The following is a 9,697-nucleotide window of genomic DNA, read 5'->3' as shown; positions in this document are numbered from 1 at the left end:
GGGGTGGCAATTATTAGTAAAATTACATAGATTTCAGGTGTACAATTCTGTATTACATCATCTATGAATCCTATTGTGTGTTCACCACCCTGAGTCAGTTCTCCTTCCATCACCATATATTTGATCCCCCTTACCCTCATCTCCCACCCCCCACCCCCCTTACCCTCTGGTAACCACTAAACTATTGTCTGTGTCTATGAGTTCTTGTTTCTCATTTGTTTACCTTGTTCTTTTGTTGTTTTTGGTTTATATACCACATATCAGTGAAATCATATGGTTCTCTGCTTTTTCTGTCTGACTTATTTCGCTTAGCATTATACTCTCAAGATCCATCCATGTTGTCACAAATGTTCCTATATCATCTTTTCTTACCGCCCAATAATATTCCATTGTGTATATATACCACAACTTCTTTATCCATTCATCTATCGAAGGACATTTTGGTTGTTTCCATGTCTTGGCCACTGTAAACAAAACTGCAATGAACATTGGAGCACACGTGTCTTTATGTGTAGATGTTTTCAGATTTTTTGGGTAGATACCTAGGAGAGGGATTCCTGGGTCATATGGTAATTCTGTTTGTAATTTTTTGAGGAACCTCCATACTGCCTTCCATAACGGCTGCATCTGGATGTGTTTTTAAGGATTGATTTTTCTCCTCCTTATGGGTCATAGTTTTCTGCTGCTTTGCCTGGTAAGTTTTGATTGGTTGCTAGACATTGTGTATTTTACCTTGTTAGATGCTGAATGTTTCATATTCTCATAACTATTCTTGAGCTTTGTTCTGGGACACAGTTAAATGACTTGGAAACATTTTGATATAATTTTAAGCCTTTTTTTTTTTTTTTTTTTTAATTTTTAAGCTTTGTGAGGTGGGACCCGAGTAAGTCTTTAGTCTATGGCTGGTTTTTCCCCACTACTGATTACTCAATGTCCCATGAATTACAAGGTTTTCCACTCTGTCTGAAAGGGGTCCAACTATTCCTAGCCCTGTGTCATCTTCCTGGATTGCTCCCTGTGCTCCTTTTGGGTCATTCCTTCTCTGATTTTCGGTAGGTTCCTTACACTCACGTGCAATGTGCACTCAGCTGGAGACTGGAGGGGGGTCGTGTGCAGATCCCTGGCACTCTATGTCTCTTCTCAGTACTGTGCCTGCAAACTCTAGCAGCTTTGGCACCCTCAGGCTCCCAGATCTGTCTCTTCAACTCAGGTAGACCGTGGGGTTGCTTGGCTTCCCTCTCCCTGTGCTATGATGTGGAAACTCTCCAGGCGCCAAGCTGGAACAATCACTGGGCTCACCTCATTTGTCTCCTCTGTCAGGGATCACTGTCTGTGCTGCCTGTTGTCCAAAGTGTGAAAAAACACTGTTTCAGATTCTCTGTCTAGTTTTTTAGTTGTTTCCGGTGAGAGTATAAATCTAGTCCCTATTATCCTGTCTTGATTGGAAGCTGAAGTCCACTCTCTTTTCAGTAATGCTTTTTGCCTTAATATCTATTTTTGTCTGATAGTGATATTGCTACACCAGCTTTCCTCCCATTACTATTTGCCTGGTATATATACTTCCATGCCCTCACTTTGAAGTCTCTTATATCATTACATTTCAGGTTTGTCTCATCAAAAAGACCATAATGGTTGGGTTGTGTTTTATCTTCTAGTCTAAAAATCTTTGTCTTTTAACAGGTGGGTTTCATCTTTTAAATTTATTGGGATTAGTAATCTTTTTGGATTTATTTCGACTTCCTTTTCTTGTGCTTTTCCTTTGTCATGCCTTTTCTTTTATTGCTTTTTAATGTATTAAAGATTTGCTGCTCCTCCCACTCACTTTTTATTTCTACGGGTTTGGAAGTTTTGTATTCTATTTTTATTCTTTTAGGAGTTACACTTAGAATTTTTATATGCATTCTTTATATAATAAAGCACAAAATTAATTGGTATCACTCTCCTCCTAAAAGAAACCCCAAAAAACACAAGGTCCTGTGAGGATTTAATTCCTTTCTCCACTCTCCCACATTACTATTACCTAAAATGTGTTTCCATCTTGTTTTTAAACATCCCCACACAAATTAGTAATTTTTACTAGTCAATATTCATTAAGGTTTAGATTATCAACCTACCTGTTTGGTCACCATTGCTTCTTGCATCCCACTCCTTCAATAATCTTAACTGAAGAATATCCTTCCAGAGTTTTTTCCCCAAGGGTCAATGAAAGGTGAACTTGCTTAGTCTTTTGTTGAAAATGTCTTTATTTTATTCTCTGCTCAGTTTAGAAACATGATTTAGCTGAATATAAAATTCCAGGTTGACAATTAGTTTCCCTCAATACGTTGAAGATATTGTTTCATTTTCTTCTGGCATTTGTTATTTCTGATGAGGTCTGTTCTCAGTGATCATTGTTCTTTTGTAGGCAATCTGTCTTTCCAATTTGGTTAGATTTATCTTTTCTTTGTCTGTATTGTTCTGGTGTGATGATGTTTCTAGGTGTGAATTTGTATTTATTTATTCTGTTCAAGACTCAATTTGCTACTTCAATTAGAAAGACTTATTATGTTCTATGCTGTCCTGTACCACCTGTATCCCTCTTCAGGACTGAAGGACATAAACCCCCAGGTGCTGGGAGCTGAGGGTGCTCCCAGAAGACAATTCTCAGATGTCAGCCCTCCCAGGAATTACCCACAGCAGCTGAATAGTGCTGCTTTGCCCACAAGGTCACACCTCTTCCAAGGACAGCTTGCATCAGTGATTTGTTCATTCAGGGGTTCAAAGAGCCAGGCTTCTTGTCCCAACGTGGAACAACTCTAAAGGTCTTAGCTTCAGAGCTCCCCAATGTAGGATGATCAGCTCATTCAGGTTTGCCGGGGACTTAAATCCCCCAAGCCCCTCAATCTCATATTCTGGGAAGCCCCTCTATCCTGGGGAAACCAGGACAATGAAGTTGGCTGAAGTCTCTGTTGAGACCACATCACAACTCACCTCTCTCTCTGCCCGGTCCTGCTTCCATCCCTTCCATTGGTATTGATCCCAAGTGGAATCCATAATAAGCCTCCTGCACAGTAATCTCTGTCTCAATCTATTTCCGAGGAAATCCAACCTGCAACACTCAGGTCTTTCTAAATTTAATTATAGAAAATTCTTAGATGTTTTCTCTTTAAAGATTGACTTTTCACGTTCCCTATTCTTTTCTCTAGGGACATACACTAAGTGCACTTTGAATCTCTTCATTCTATCCTTCACTTTTCTTCATCACTTTATTTTCCATCTGTCCATCTCTCTTTTTGAATTTGCTAATTTCATCTTCATGTGGTTCTAATTTGCTATTTAATCCATCTGTTGACTTTTTTTTAACACATTATTAATATGTTTTAACATACTTTTCTTCATGTTACAACAATATTCCTAATATATGTATCTATCTATCTATCTATATATACATATATATATATATATATATATATATATATATATATTAGTTTCAGGTGTACAAAGCTATGTAATAATTAGACATTTACACCCCCCACAAAGTGACAACTACACCCCCAACATACCACTCCTCTGACATTGCACATAGCTGTCTCAGTACCACGGACCATCGTCACTATGCCGCACTCCACATCCTGAGGCTATATATACATATATATTTAATTATAGTTGACATTTAGCACCCATCTATTGACTTTTACACCTTAATAACTTCGTTTGTTTGGCTCTGAAGACACATACTCATCTGCTTTTCTTCCTGTATTTCTCGTTGCTCTGTTTCAGTCTTGTTTGCTGGTTCCTCTTCGTCGTCCCTACTTCTAAGTGATGAAGTCCCCAGGACTCAGCTCTTGGACCTCTTCTCTTTTTCAGTCTAAACCACTTTCTAGATGAAGTCATCAGTCTTGTGACTTCAAATAAAATAGATATGCTGATAACTTCCAAATTTATATCTCCAGCTCAGATGTCTCCTTTGAACTGCTGACTCTTTTATCCAGCTGAGACATCTCCACTTGGAAGTTTAAAAACTGAGCTCTGGACCTTCATTCCCCAAGCTGCAGTTTTTCCTATCTCAGCTAATAGTAACTATTATTACAGAGGTTTAGGTTAAAATACAAGGAGCCATCTTTATCTCCTCTCTTTGTCTCACACTGCCAATACTGCAAATCTTACGGATTTTACCTAAAAATGGATCCAGAATTTGACCACTTCTTACGATGCTCACTGCTGCCCCCTGGTCCAAGTCACCGTTGTTTGTGCCTGGATTATTACAAGAGCCTCCTGATTGGTCTATTCTCAACATGGCAGCCAGAGTGATCCTGTTAAATTGTTAGTCTGAGCCCTCTGCTCAGAATGTACCAGTGACTCTTGTCACTTGGAGTAAAACCAAAATCATTACTGTGACTTGCATGTCCCTGTATGGTCCAGCCCCATATTACCTACTGGACTCCTCTCCTACTGCTCACTCTCCCTCTCTCCACTCCCACCCACCCACACTGGGATCCTTGCTGGTACTAAAACACAGCAGGCAAACCTGCTCAGGGCCTTTGCTCTGGCTGTTTCCTCTGCCTGGAGAGTTCTTTCCCACACATCCATATGGTTTGCTCTCTCGCTTCTTCAGGTCTTGAATAAACATCATTTGCTCAGTTAGGCTTTCCCGGATACCTTATCTGAAATTTCAACTTCTCCCTCTTGATGCTTTATACCCCTCTCCCCTACTTTATTTTTCCTCCTTAGCACTTACCCCCACCTCACGTATTATAGATTATACTTATTATTTATCTTCATCATTAAAATGGAAACTCTATTAAGAACAAGACTTTTTGTCTGTTTTGTTCACAGCAATATCTCCAGAGCGTTGAACTGTGTCTGACACATAATATGGTTTCAGTAAATATTTGGTGAATGAATGAATGGGTGACTCCATTTTTCATTACTAGAATTTTGATTTTGTTCTTTCTTCAGATCTGCTTGTTCTTATTTAATTGTGTCCTGTTGCTTTTGATTTATAGTGATGAATAGCTTGTGCTCTGGAACTAGACTGCTTGGGTTCAAATCCCAGTTCTGATACTCTGACAGCTGTGTGACCATGGACAAATTTCCTAACATCTGTAAAATGGAGAAAATAATAGTAGCTACTTCACAGGGATTTAGTGAAGAATGAATGAATTAATATTCTGTGAAAGCCCTTAGAACAGTGTTATGTTAGTGTTAGCTATCTTTTATTATCATTTAAAATCTACTTATTTATAGTATCTTTCAGGTTTTATATTATTTTGACTTTTGAGGAGGTGCCAATTTTTCTGTTTCTTTATATGCAAACTCTCTACTGATAAAGCCTAATTAGCCACAGACCACCAGGAGTAAGTCTGTAGTCTTTTTTTTCCTTCCATTAAATTTATTGAGGTGACAATGGTTAGTAAAATTACATAGGTTTCAAGTGTACATTTCTGTAATACATCATGTAATATATATCACATTGTGTGCTCACCACCCAGAGTCAGTTCTCCTTCCATCATCATATTTTTGATCCCCTTTTCCCTCTTCTGCCACCCTCTCCACCCCCCTTACCCTCTGGTAACCACTAAACTGTTGTCTGTGTCTATGAGTTTTTGTTTCTGTTTGTCTTGTTCCTTTGCTGCTTTCAGTTTTATATCCCACATATTAGTGAAGTCATATGGTTTGCAACTTTTTCTGACTTATTTTGCTTAGCATAATAGTCTCAAGATCCATCCATGTTGTCACAAATGGCGTATTTGTGACAGAATAGTATTCCATTGGCTATATATACACCACATCTCCTTTATCCAATCCTCTATCAAAGGACACTTTGGTTGTTTCCATGTCTTGGCCACTGTGAATAATACTGCAATGAACATTGGAGTACATGTACCTTTAGTCTGTAGGCCAAATCAGAGTTATTGATTCAATGCAGCAAGAGAGGGCACTCCAGGAGAATTGTGGAATTTGGCTCCACAAGAGGGAGAAGGGGAGCACCTTTTATAAGGTTCAAGTCCTGCTGAAAGGTTCTGAGATTTCTAAGGGAAGTGGGCGTCAATTCTGGATTGGTTGTTGTTACTGAGGGGGAATTAGGTGAAGTGGGGGATTAACTAGAGATTGTGCCATGAGATGAAAGTGGCTTAGTAATTGGGTACCCCAGAAATAGAAGGGTATGGTGAAGTGGCCTGGGGGTTTGGTAGGAAAGCAGGAGTCACTGAAAGAGGAGGTCATTATGGCATTTTACATCTGCTGCCTAACCAATTTGTACTTCTTAATCCCTTCACGTTTTTCACTGACCCCCTCCTGTCTGGTAGCCATCAAAATGTTTTCTGTATCTATGAGTTCGTTTCTGTTTTGTTTGTTTATTTTGTTCTTAGATTCCACACATAAGCAAAATCACATTGCATCTGTCTTTCTCTTTCTGACATCCTCCACTCTGCACAATACCCACCAGGTCCATCCATGCTGCCGCAGATGGCAAGAACCCATTATTTTTCACAGCCGAGCAATATTCCATTGTATATACTATCTACCACCTTCTCTTTATCCATTTATCCACCGACGGACACCCAGACTACCTCCACATCTTAGCCACTGTAAATAATGTTTTATCTCTTGTTATAGCCTTTGTTTTAAAGTCTATTTGTCTGGTATAAATTTTGCTACCCCAGCTTTTTTTTTTTCCATTTCCATTTTCATGAAATATCTTTTTCCATCTTTTTACTTTCAATCAGTGTGTGACTTTCAATCTGAAGTCTCTTGTAGGCAGCATTTATGAGGGCCTTGTTTTCTTATCCATTCAGCCACCCTATCTTTTGATTGGAGCATTTAATCCATTTACATTGAAAGTAATTTTTGATAGATATGTAGTTATTAACATTTTATTATTCATATTTTTTATCTTTTTTTTTTCCATGTCAAAGAAGTCCCTCTAACATTCCTTGTAATACTGGTTTGGTGGTAATGAACTCCTTTAGCTTTTTCTTGTCTGGGAAGCTCTTTATCATCTTTTGATTTTAAAAGATGGCCTTGCTGGGTAGTGTAATCTTGGTCATAGTTTCCTGCTTCTCATCACTTTGAATATTTCGTGCCAATCCCTTCTGGCCTGCAAAGTTTCTGTTGAAAAATCAGCTGACAGTCTGATGGGAGCTCCCTTATAAGTTACTACATAGTTGCCTTTCTCTTGCTGTTTTTAGGATTCTCTCTTTGTCTTTAACCTTTGCCATTTTAATTATAATGTGTCTAGATGTGGGTCTGTTTGAGTTTGTCCTGTTTGGGACTCTCTGTGTTGCCTGGACTTGTATGTCCATTTCCTTTGCCATATTAGGAAAGTTTTCAGTCACTATTTATTCAAGTGTTTTCAAATCCTTGCTTTCTCTCTTCTCTTCTGGTATCCCTATGATGAAAATGTTTTTATGCTTGATGTTGTCCCAGAGATCTCTCAAACTCTCCTCATTTTTTTTTTTTGATCTTTTTTTCTTTTTGCTGTTCCAATTGGGTGTTTTCTGCCACTTTGTCTTCCAAATTGCTGATTTGATCCTCTGCTTCATCTAGTCTACTGGTGATTCCTTCTAGTGTATTCTTCACTTCAGTTACTGTATTTTTCACTTCTGACTGGTTCTTTTTTGTGGTTTCTATGTCTTTTTAATGTTTGCTGTCTCTTTGTTGAAGTTCTTACTGAGTTCCTTGAACATCCTTATAACTATTGTTTTGAACTCTGTATCTGGTAGGTTGCTTGCCTCCATTTCATTTAGTTCTTTTTTTCTGGATTTTTCTTCTGCTCTTTCATTTGGGATGTATTTCTTTGTTTCTTCATTTTGGCTGCCTCTCTGTGTTTGTTTCTATGTATTTGGTAGATCTGCTATGTCTCCCAGTCTTGGCCGGGTGGTTTTATGTACTAGGTATACTGTGAGGTCCAGTGGCATAGTCTCCCTGGTCACTTGAACTGGGTGCTCCAGGAGTGTCCCTTGTGTGGGTTGTGTGTGCCTTCCTCTTATAGTTGAGCCTTAATTGCTATCAGCATGTCAGTGGATAGGATTGACTTTTAGGCTGACTGGCTATGGGGGTTGGCCATGTCCACAGCTTATAGGCTGCCATATGGGGGGCTTACCCCAAAGACCAGGATTTGCCCCAGTGGGCTCTGGTGCCTGTTGAGACCCCCCGTTGGGTATGCTACTTGTGGAGCTAATTGGGTGGTGCTTTGCTGTGGCCTGAAGCCAGTCTCCAAGTATGTTGGTTCTGGGACCTCTTGGGAGAGGCTCTGGTGCAGGCCCAGGTCAACTCCTGCATGTGACCGGCTGGGGAGTACCTGGTAGGAGTTACAAAGCAATCCACGGTTGGTTGCTGCCTGTGCTGTACCTGGAGATGTGTGGGAAAGGCTATGCTTTGAATTGAGGACAGCTGCCACAAGTATTAGGTCTGAGGTAGCTCTGCAAAAGGCCAGGACAGTTCCGGGCCTGCTGACAACTGCTGGCTCCCATAAGGTTCAGTGGCTGATAAAGCCTCATGGGATATGGAGTTGGGTGTGGTGGGGTCTCTGTGAGTCAGGGTGGAGCAAGCTGAGCTTACCAGACCAATTCATATTCAAATTTGGCCATTGGCATGGGGGAGGGGTTCAACACAGGAAAGATGGCACCCACCTGACAGCTGCATGGGAGCAAGGCTCCATACAGGGAAAATGGTGACTGTCCCTCCAGTCCTTGCCCCAAAGTTACACAACTCAGTCTCTTCCTGTATGTCTCCAATGCCTCCGAAGTCACCATCCCTCCACCAGAGGCCAAGGTGAGTGCCTGCAAGGGAGTGAGTCTGTTTGGGCCTTAGAGAGAACATCTGGGTTTTTCTCATAGCCCTCTGTCCCACCCGGACGGTCAGAATCCCCACTGTTTGTCTCAGCTAGATATTGTGGGGGCTCCTCTTTTTAGCACTAGTACTCTGGGCTGAGGAGCCTGGTGTGGGTCCCTCGATCCTCTGTGGCCAAGATATCTCTCCCAATTTTCATCCACAACCCATGGGTGTGAGACTAGCCTGTTTCACATCTCTGCCCCTCCCTCCAGTCTCGATGTGGCTTTTTTTAAATATCCTTAGTTATAAAACTTCTGTGCAGCTAGAGTTTAGATGGTTCTCCAGGTTGATTGTCCTATAATTTAGTTGTAATTTTGATGTGTTCATGGGATGAGATGAGCACAGTGTTTATCTACTCTGCCATCTTGGATCCAAAGTCTCTCTTCATTCCTAGCTTTTAGAGATTTTCCTTTACTTTTTTCAAGCCTAGTGGTTTACTTAAATAGATATTTGGATTGTATTAAACTCAGCGCCTTTTATATATTTGTGAAAGAAATGGGCCCATATTAGCTCAGCTCACTCAGTCTTGATGCTAGGACTTCAATGGTTGTTAAAGTTCAGGCTATGAGGTCAGACTTGGCTTTTAATCCCAGAGTGCATGCTTATTTTTTGTATGACTTTGGTAAATTCTCTAAGCCTCTGTCTCCTATCTATAACATGGGAATAATAATAAGACTTATCTATTAAGTGAGATAATAGACACAAAATACATATATAGGAACTCAATAGATACCACTATTAGCATTATTATCAATATATAATTTTTTTTTTTTTAGATTACCTTTCAACCTTCCTCTTTCAGGTCTACCCAATGGTTCCAATCTTTACTGAGAGAAGGATTTTTTTTTTTTTTTTTTTTTTAAGAAAGGCACAGCTTACAGTG

This window comes from Rhinolophus ferrumequinum, chromosome 3 (assembly GCF_004115265.2).
Source record: "Rhinolophus ferrumequinum isolate MPI-CBG mRhiFer1 chromosome 3, mRhiFer1_v1.p, whole genome shotgun sequence".
In the NCBI taxonomy this organism is placed as follows: Eukaryota; Metazoa; Chordata; class Mammalia; order Chiroptera; family Rhinolophidae; genus Rhinolophus; species Rhinolophus ferrumequinum.
Note: the sequence above shows the minus strand (reverse complement) of the source record.